At 37.2% G+C, this 11,087-nt stretch overlaps 1 protein-coding gene across 2 annotated transcripts in view; it reads right to left on the reverse strand.

Moving 5' to 3' along the window:
- Positions 1-10,865, reverse strand: part of DIPK1A (divergent protein kinase domain 1A) — a 103,557-nt gene extending 92,692 nt beyond the window's left edge. The window contains exon 1 of one of the 2 annotated variants that reach the window (XM_063428399.1): positions 10,777-10,865. The gene's annotated coding sequence lies outside the window, so the exon portion shown is untranslated. Of the gene's footprint in view, positions 1-10,438; positions 10,482-10,776 lie in introns of those variants that run through there. The other variant, XM_063428402.1, reaches the window with a different exon arrangement.
- Between the last annotated feature and the right edge of the window lie 222 nt (positions 10,866-11,087).

Genomic DNA, 11,087 nt, shown 5'->3' on the forward strand with positions numbered 1-11,087 from the left:
ACAACCAGAATGTCAAGGTATGTATGAGTGCAAGAGATTTTAGAATATAAAAAATATATATTTCTCCCTTTCTCCATGTTGTTCCTGCACTTCTAACAAACTTTCTATATCTTTAGGGCACCAACAGGATACTTTACTATCTATAGTCTCTCTCTCTGCAGTAACCATATTAACATAAGGTCTCACAGGAATACCACCAGAGCTAAAAATAAGTGATTGAACTGATAAGCTCCCAGTCCTCATTTGTACTTTCAGCATGACCCTGAGAGGTAATTATAGGCACTTTATTTATTACTGGCATTTATAAAGTGACAACAAATTCCGCAGCGCTGTACAGTTGGGAAAAGGACAAATACAATAAAAACAGACTGATACATCAGGTAGAGGGGCTGCCCGTGAGCTTACAATCTAAAAGTTAAAATGGGGAGATGAGACGAAAAAGTAGCAGAGGAATTTGTATGTGAGGGCAGAGAGAGTTAATAGTAAAACTGCAGCAGCTGATAACATGTGAAGGTAATAGGAAGGTGATTGGCTGTGGTTCCAAAACAGCTGGAGGTGCATGCTATATAGTTAGAAGGAATGCGGGTGGGTAGAGCCCAGTAAAATCAAATGGCCTTCCTGTTGCTGGGATGGATAGTTTGGGTCTAAGGAATAGAGATATGACAGTTACTTTACTTAGAAGGAATTTACTGCTGGGAGTGGCAAGCAGGGAGGGAGCAGGCCAGCCATTTGTTATAAACGATAGAATTTTGGTTGGCAAATACTTTATCAGCCAGATTATTAATAACTACATGTAACAGCAAGTACAAAAAAAATACAGTAGTACACTATATGTAACAATGGTAGAATCATTGTAGTAAAATAACAACCTAATAAAAAAAAAAAAAAAATTCAACAAGTCCAGTTGACTATCTTCCGCATCAGTTTGTACCTTTTAAATCTGCAGTTTTCAAAATTAAATGGCCTTCATGTTGCCCCTACATTTTCTACTGTTTTACAAAGATAAATGTAACCCCTCGGTCTTCTAAACAAACCAAACAATCGCTCAGCTTTATACACAAGTGCAACATAAATGTGTATAGCCCAGGATACACAAACTAGGTCCACTAAATTGCTACATTAAAAATAAATAAAAACATTAAAAACAAAATAACAAAAGTCAAGGAATAGGTCCAAGTAGTGAATGCACTCAGACTTGGATATAACCAAGCATCATCAGCATCTTAGTAAAACATCAGTAGCAGGTCTGTGGAATTGTGATGGGCCTTCTCATTGATCATTTAGCTTCAAAGAGCTGAAACATTTATGAAGTCCTCCTTTCTCATGGAAAAATGGTAATTTGAAAGGTATGCACCCCAATCCATTAGTACCCTCCAGTATAGTTAAGCAGAGGGCACAGGAGTGTCACTGTGGATGGGCTGTATATTGTACATTAAAGGTGAAAGCAGTCAGAGTGTATGCGATACTGTATCAGTATTTCTGCTCCCTCTGACACCACAAACGCTAGGCAAGGACACAAACTTTCCCTAATCTTTCGGTTACTAGATCAGTTATACAAATGAGCATATTTGCATGGCTCTAATCGCACATGCGGAATTCCCCACCTTTAAGTTTAAACACAGATGAAGAAAAAAGTAAATGAAATAAAACCATTGCAATCACCAGCTGTAGTTTAAACATAAATTACTAAAAATGACTTTATGCTTGAGTAGTTCTATTGCCGTTAATTTTATTTTAAGCATTCATCACCTGTGTGTTACTGTACTTTTTAAATCCCTGAAGAGGAAATGTAATTGCAAAATGCAGTCTCCATCTCTCTCTCCCCCACATGCATGCACACACCATCTAGACTACTGGGTGCCGAGTTTTAAACACAAAAAGAAAAAGAGGATTGATTTGGGGATTAAACTTTTTTTTTTAATTCTAAATAATCCTTCCATAATCTAATCAAAGATTTAGCAATTGACATCACAATCCAATTCAGTCCAAGCACATTACATTGAAGAATCAGAAACACTGGAAGAGATTATCAAAGTGTTGCAGACAGTTTTGTACAATTTACTAATAAACCAGTTGGTTCTTTATTTGTCTGTTGCTTCTTTTGCGCCCAAACCCCCCACAGGCTTCCCAACTAACCCCAATTTCAGAGTCCTGTCCCATCACATCAATGTTATTCTATTATGCGCCACATACAGGGACAGCATAGAACAGCCCCAGTCAGCGCAGTGTGAACACATCATCATTAGACACGCTGTGCCAGGGTAAATGCCCCAGAATCATTTTTCTGCTTTGAGCCCAAGTGTCTTTGTTCAAAATGAACATCATATTACACATATTGTTTCGTCAAATACAATAAAACACAAACTTTTTAAATTTCTCGCACACCTGATCTTTTGGTCTGCCATATCTCTCAACACTGGGCGGTATGGAATCGGGGGTGCGTGCCCATAATGCATGAGCCCACTCAGAAAGTGTTTATGCCCAACCACTGAAGGCACGTCAGCCTGGCATCAAGCACGCCAGGATGACAGACAGCCTCCTGGTGCAGCCCTCTACATACAGGACCATGCAGACAATGCTGCTTTAGTGTTTCCTCAATGGTCCTAGTGTCCACTGCAGAACATGAGCACGTCTACTGACATGCACACAGTGGGCTGCACAAGGACAGTTCCAGGATGTCTATGAATGCAGGACACCAGTACAGGACAAAAAGCGGGACAGTTGGTAGGCTTGGTCTATCTGTGCTAGAAGGTTACTTTCTAAAATCTACAACAATATTAGTAATATCACGATTTCAATTCTGGAATGAAAGTTTTAATAACTGAAAGCAACTAGAACACGGTACTGATCCAACAAATAGAATTCTAAAGTGGTAGAAATTATTTTTTTTTCCCCCAATGATATGTAGGGGTTAAAATATAGATCACAAAACTTACATTGAAAGCAAGATGAGCCATTTTTTTCAGTGATGGCTATTTATTGTGGCTTAAGGCAGACATGTTGCGCTGTGTAAATTATGAGCAAATATACATGGATGAGGGGAAAATACAGATAGCAGAAAATAAAGGGGACAGTCGAACGAATGCAGAGTACAAGACCACACAAAAAACAACTATTAAGCTTTTATTCTTGTGATTTATGTGATTAAACTTGCTGTAATTTCTTAATCTTGCCAACAATGTGGTTTGAATTTTTCTTACAGCAGATGTAATTTTGTTTACTAGTTTTCTATTCGGTATTAACGTGGTTGTTGGGAATTGTGCATCATACGGATCACTACTTTCACTGAGTGCTTCCTTGCTTTTTTTAATCTTATTATTTATTTGTGGCTTGTGCGTTTTTTTTGTGTGTCCTCCGCCCCTGATCCCTCGGACTGTAAGCCTGTTCTTTAAACAAAATGTAAATAAACCAATCTTAAATCCTTGCCAAAAGGTTGGCATACCACTAATATAGATCTTATGATTAGAACATCTTGATTTAAATTCTTAAGTACAAATATTTAAAAGGGACATGCTGGGCACCATAACAGCTACAGTTCCCTGTAGCGCTTATGGTACCAGGAGTTCCCAGCGTCGCCCACTGTAAGTAGTCAAAAGTTTGCAACCTACCAGGGTTTCCCATTTGTCCTCAATTTGGCTCATATTCAGATAGACATAACATTGAAATTCCCTTTGTAGAGTAGATTTAGCAATTGTGTCATATTTAGGAGTAGTTCATTGGCTGAGGACATCAGCAGATGGATAAAGTCATCCATCATGTTCCAGGTTGCTGGAGTTGGGCAGTCCTATTTCTTCACAAATCTTTTGTCCTAATGGCACTAATAAACATGTTTTACTAGGATCAGCCTGGTATCTTCAGAGGAATGGTAGATGTTTAAGGCTCACTCCTAGCATTTGGAGACACCTTCAATATAATTCAGTCATCTATATTCAAAACGAGAACTCAGCTTGAACAAGCTATTATGGAAGGGTTATCATATCACTGTTGCATTAATATAGAGGTCATCAACAACTTGAGAATCTGTCCCTTCATCAAGACATTGGAATTAAACACTGTGGGAGTCTACAGTCATGATATATTGTAAAATTTAGGAACCACACTTACAACTGTAGTTGAGTCGCTAATATATAGAGTAAAAAATAAAAATGAAAAATAAATTTTAATACATAAATTATTGGGTAGCAAGTGGCAATTATTTAACATGTGGTACTGTGATCAAAGGTGGACTTTAATGGGATTCTGCCATGTATAATTTATGTGATATTACAGGCAGAATAAAAAAAAAAAAAAAAAAAAAAAAAAAAAGAAGGGCTCTATACATTATGCTAGCCACACTAACAAATAACTATATTAGAACATCTATTAAATATAATTATAGCACATTCTCACATCAGGAGCTTCCTCTTTCCGCACAAGTAAGTTGGAAATCCAGTGTAGTATCCTGCAGGCAATCTTTGTAAAAGTCTCCCCACCCCACCCCCTATTTTTTCCCTTATTTTCTCTATTTCTTAATTCATCTCTCAAAATATTGTATTCCCAACAAATGACCTCTTTCTTCTTACAAAGCACACAGGTGTATGTGGTATTCTCATGCATGTGCAATGCAGCCAGAAGTGGGCTATTTAGTTCATGTTTTAAATATTCTAGCAAACTCTGCATTTGTCGGCTGGCACACTATGTATACATGTACAAAATTATTTGCAGAGTAGAAAAGGTTGAGATGCCCGGTCAAGTATTGTCTAAAATGTGCTCTACCCCATGAAGAGATTACAAAAGGAGATACCGGTATTTTGTTGACCAGTAGAACAATAAGCATCGTGCTCGCCCAGGTCTGGGCAACTACACAGGGACTGTTGAAGTTTATAATCTCATGATAAATTAATATCTTGTGGTTTGTCACAGGAAAGAAACATTTGTTCTCAAAACAACAGTACTGCGACGGTAAATTCTGAATATAAAATCAAAAGAATGTGCGTTGCAGAACAGGATCTAGATCTCATAGAGTAACATTTTTATTGCTGCCAAGAAACCTGAACAGGCAATAAAGGCGAGAATTTCTGTATGTTGTATGTGTATGATGTTGGGAACCTGCCTGCGGGGTAAAACATGCCTTAGGGTGTGATCTTCAAAGAAATGAGCAACAGTTAATGACACACACCAAACTATAACATAAGTACTATATCGTTCGAACATGTATTAAAATAATCAACCATTCTTAAAAGGAACATTCTAAGCACCATAACGACTACAGTAACACTATATTGGTTGTGATGCCAGAAGTGCTCTCTCTCCAGTGTAAGTACTCAAACCATTTTAGAACAGTTTGACATCTTACCTGGAACCATCACGCGTCACTCCACCCCTCCACTAATATTGAAAGATTTTTGTCCGAGTCAAGTCGGGAGGTGTAAGCTGTAGAGGTTATGATGTTTCGATTATTCCTTTAACCCCTTAAGGACCAAACTTCTGGAATAAAGAAAATCATGACATGTCACACATGTCATGTGTCCTTAAGGGGTTAAAGATCAGTCTAAGCACCAAAACCACTTTAGCGTAATTAAGTTGTTTTGGTGCACAGATCACAATCCTGCAATTTCCCCGCTCTGTACTCTGTCGGTTAAAAGCTTAACCACATTATTTGCGCAATAATAGCAACACTTACCCTGACTGTGACTCACACGACTCACGACACTCTTCCTTAAAAAAACAAAAACAAAAAAAAAGTTCACTTTACAAAATTTTAATCCAGGAGAGTGCGATATTTAATAAGTCCTTCAAGTTCTTTGTATCATTAAATTGGTATTTATAGGGCAGTCAGGAACCATTCAGTGATACTGGCTTCTGTACGACTTGACTACACTAAGCTGGAGGCTGTTTCTACTGTAAGTCATTTGGATGATCTCACTCATGAATTAAATAAAAGGAAATTAGAATTTTGGAACCGGTGGTGGAATCCTTCTAAATATCTCTTTATTACATTTGGGTTTGAGTTAAATATGCGGACTGTCTGTCTTGTCCAAAAATTTAAAGGTGGCGGCTATACATTCACTGCACACCATAAGACACTGTAATGGCAAAGTTTGTTTAAGTTGCTTAAATGTTGAACGTATTTCTAAGTTGGAAATAGTCATCAACCCTGATGACATCAGCGGAAGCAGACTGGGTTATTCAGCGGAGGCTACGTCAGTGCTGGATTACAGGAAATGCGTTAATCAAAGGGTTTTGTAGTGCAAAATAAAATAACTTCAAATTTAAATAACTTAACTAATACTTTATAAACACTTGCACCAGTGAGAGAATTCAAGTTAATTCCAAATTTAAAAGAACACTATAGTGTCCGAAAAACAAACATGTATTCCTGACACATTAGTGTTAAAATATTTAGCTCACTGGCCCCCCCTTGCATCGCGTTGGAAAGCTGTTTTTACTCACCTTTTCTCCCCTATGCCTCCATAGTTGGGATCAAACGATGTCCTCAGCCAATCCAATACTTTCCCATAGGAAAGCATTGGAAGGCTATTGCGCATGCGTAGCAAAACACCATGCTGCGCCAATCAAATGGTCTGTGACCATTCTGACCATCGTGTCTCAATAACAGAGTTTATAGGACGGCTCAGCTCCCTAGAATACGATGGCTACGCCAATCAGCATCTCCTCATAGAGATGAATTTAGTCAATGCCTTTCTATTGGGCAACTTTCAGTGCCTCCATGCAGAGTGTGATGCACTGGGCTAAGAAGCACCTCTAGTGGCTGTCTGAGTGACTGCCACTAGAGGCAATCCGAGGCAGCAATGTAAACACTGCCTTTTCTCCGTTTACATTGCTGAGCCTGCAGGGAAACACTATAGACACCAGAACAACTGCACAAAGCTTTACTGGTTCTAGTGACTATATAGTCCCTTTAAAGTGAAAACAGTCAAGCTAGAAAAATGTTTCGATGTCTGGATGCTATGGCCCTGTGGTTTTAACCCCCCAGTCCTCAGGGTATACCAATAGTGCAGAATTCAGGCATTTCCCAATGATAATATGTTGAAACAACGGATGTTGTGCCTTGAGGACTTGGCTGAGCACCACTGACCAGATAATCTATTCCAGGATATATTTAGAGAAAAAATGGCAAGTAAGTTGAGCTTCATAAACACAAGTACGCAGAGTACAAGAAAACAGACAACTCAAACAGCATCCCCTTCGATGGGTCCACACTCCGTTCTCATGTTGGTTTTTGCTCATCGTGTGCCATTACAGAGAAAAAAACTTAAAACACGTGCATATAAGGCTAATCTCAATTTAAAAGGCAATTCAGATCTAAAACTTCTGCCGAGGTGCAGGTTGAAATGAAGCTTCTGTGTGTCTACCAAGAGCTGCAATGGGATATTTTGTAAATTATGGTAATCTTTACGTTTACAAGTCATTGGGCTAAAAGAATGTATAGCTGCAGTTACCAACAAATAGCAAGGTCTATGCTTGTTAGCATGACAGAGCAAAAAATTTAATAAAATACACACTAGACATGACTTCTTTTTACGCCATTTATCATTAAGCTTAAATAAAAGCTTGGAAAATATCTTGGATACCAACATACAGACGTGTGTTGCTTTCTTCCAGTTTGCTTATGTCAGGAGCTCTTATCTACTTTGCTATGCTAAGAAAAGCTTATGGACTTATCGTAAGGATTAGTTCAAGTCGAAAAAAGAAAAAAAAATGTACAGAGGCGGTTAAACAGTCAACCATATTCAAAAATAGAAGCCTATTGCCTATTATTGCCTAAAGACCCATGTCAAAGCTTATGTTTAGTGAATATATTCCTTGATTTTATTTATTACCAAAAAAATAGACCACACATCACTAGCTATGGAGTAGAGCAAATTCACCTAAACAAACTTTTTTTTAATAATAATGCTATGTAGATCTCTTCTCTGGGCTATCTGAAAAGATTTTACAAATAAGTGAATTCAGGATTAGAATGATGAAATTATTGATTTCAGATTTTTTTTTTTTTAAATGACTTTGTATGAACATAAGAGTTTGCAGTGCTGCAAGGTATTTAGTCATTTTAACGGTAGATTCTACTGTCCGCAAATTGCCAAGTTAATAGATGAGCTCAGAAATCAAAAATGGACACGTTGCGTTGACTTTCTAAAATATCACCATTCCCCAACAGACTGTTCTTCTACTTTCATACAAGGAATTTATCTGATCTGCAAATAATTTTAAACATCTGGGGGAACTGGTACTGAAGTTTTAAGAAATAACGCATTTCAGGCAGAAGAATAATTCAATATTTACTTGCAACATGTTGAACCACCAATTCAATTTGCAGGAAAACAAAATTAGTGCTATAGCTATAGTGATGTTAATAATGCTTTTCGGCCCAAACATGACAAAGTTATGACAATCAACTATACTGATGTGACCACACACACATGCCCCATGCTACTAATTAGGCTTTTTCCCTTTAGAATGGAAAGAATTAAGAACGAAAATTGTTCCATCATTTCAGGGAAACTGAGTTTAGTGCTATAGCCCATAGTAAAATGTAAATATTTAAAATTAAAAAAAAATTTTTAAAAATGTTTAAAGTCTTGTGTAACAAATTAAGGTTTTTCCATGACATTTCACAATCCATGTACAACATGGTTATATTATGGGCTATAGAAATCGGAAACTTAGCTCACCTACAAATGGATAAGAGATCCAACAGTCTCTTATTCTTTAATAATGATGGATACTATCTGTTTGCTGCTCCACTGGGTATCATTATCAAGAGGTCAAATAACATAAAAATGCCCGTGTTATTCCCAGGAGATCACTTATTAGCTTACGAATAAAGCTCCATAGAATCCTTGCAAATATTTATATCGTAAAATCTAACGTATACAGTGCAGCACTGTGTGAATAACATCAATTTTAACAAAAGTTGGATATAGAGAGAAAAAAAAAAAGAAAAGAAAAAAAAAGATAAGACATTGAAGGAAGATCTAGTTAATAGCAATTTTGAAATATGTCCTCTATAAATGGTTAACACCCACACTGCTGGCATTATAATCAGATCATCAGAGTGTTATTTACTAAACTGTGAATGATGTGAAAATGCCCATTGTACAGCGCTGTGGAATTTGTTGGCGCTATATAAATAATAATAATAATAATAATAATAATAATAATAATACCCATACTGTAAAATTTAGTAGCCTAAAATAGAGAAACTGGCAATTGTTTTTTTTTTAAATTAGGACAATTAGTGTATAAATGTTACAATTTGGTTGTCAAGTTACAGTAAAAAAACAATATTTTAGCACCGACAAACTGAATACGGCATTATCCAATTACGATGCTATCCTCAAACAATATCTTACTACAGGCTATTAGATAGTATTTACGGCGTACTATTTGGGCTATATACACACACAACAAAACAGAATTGATCAAGAAAAGAGGAAAGTTATAAACTTTGTGTAGCAAATGTCATGGGAAATTGCATTTTATATTTTAACAGTTGCAATCATAATATAATGGCAAAAAACAATGCATGACAGCAAAGTGACAGATTGTGGGGAACAGTATGTTCAGATTTCAGTGATGTCCTGCATTAACACAGATTAGATGTACTCACTAAACCAGAAACCACAAAAACTGACAAATGTTATGCTAAAATAGTTTAGAAAGGAGAATGCTTTCAACCGGGCTATTTTGGCCAATAAGTCACAGTTGTCTTGTTGATAAACGAGAGTTCACAGTTTAGTGAGTCATACTACAAATCCAATTGAGATTAAATCTGGATTAAGCATACAATACTATTAAGTGATACTCAAACACAGGTTTTACAAACACCTAAAACTGAAATCAGATCACCTTTCTTTTATCTATCATTCTTTTCTCCCAGACAAAAATAAATAAAAAGATATTACAGCCCTCTTTGTGGCCAATTCAGCAAGGTTCCAAATAGATGTCTGTTGCTATAATTATGTTGCAGAGGGATAGGTCAAATGATTTGCCATTGCAAATGAATTACTACTACCACCAATTAAAAAGCCATCCAAAGAGACACAATGTTACAAAAAAAATAATTAAATTTTAAAAAACAAGTCCTCCTTACCTAAAAGACAGCATCTGCTCAGATATATAATGCAAAACAAAATCCTCTAGAACTATGTATTTGTGCCATCAAGACAAATTACTGCTGATAAGTTTGTGGTGTATAAATAAGCCCAGCACCAATGCTGCAAAATGACCAGTTTATTTTCTACATGTCCTCATACACCTGGATCTCATCCAACACAAAAATCTGAATTAAATAGCCTATTTACAAACGCCCAATAGTTAACCCTGCAAAACTAAGAAACAATATAATCTAAAAAATAAAAATCAGATAAAGAAATACACTTTACATTCATCTTTAATAAATAAGTTTATGATATATATATATTTTTTTAATTACCCAATAAAATTTCCCTATGGGGGAATGCAGTGAATGATAGAAAACCATAGAGAGAAATGCAAGGATTTCTTGACAAATGCATCCCATATTAATGGCTGACTGGAGGTGTAAAGACCTGTCTTTGCATAATTTCAGTCTATAGAGACCCCCCTAACACTGGCAGCCCTGTGATGACAGGACAGGGGGGTATCTGAGGAATGTAAACAGTGAGAGGTGAGCAGTGAAAGGATGGGAACTCAAGCTGGCTTAATCTCTAATGCAGAGACAGGCACCTGCAAAGTCAATGAGCAGACAGCTGTAATTACAGGAGCTGATACTTTGTAACCCTATAGGATTACCTGGGCTGCAGCTGGCATGGTCAGCACGCACTGCTTGCTGCTGGTGTCTTCCAACACGTTAGGTACAGGAGCTCTGGGGGAAGATCTCTCTCTCTCTCTCTCTCTCTCTCTCTCTCTCTCTCTCTCTCTCTCTATGCTGGAGCCTACTGTGAAGTCTCGCGAGATGGCGCTGCTCAGCCGGCTTCTCGCGGTGTTTTGCTGCCTGCCAAAGCTAACATTCCCAGCACAGTTGCAATGTGACCGCTTGGGGCGCTGTTTGCCTGCTTTAGGTCACATTCCAGCTCAGACAGCTGCTGGGCTTTAATTTCATG

Source organism: Pelobates fuscus, chromosome 7 (genome assembly GCF_036172605.1).
Source record: "Pelobates fuscus isolate aPelFus1 chromosome 7, aPelFus1.pri, whole genome shotgun sequence".
Lineage (NCBI taxonomy): Eukaryota > Metazoa > Chordata > Amphibia > Anura > Pelobatidae > Pelobates > Pelobates fuscus.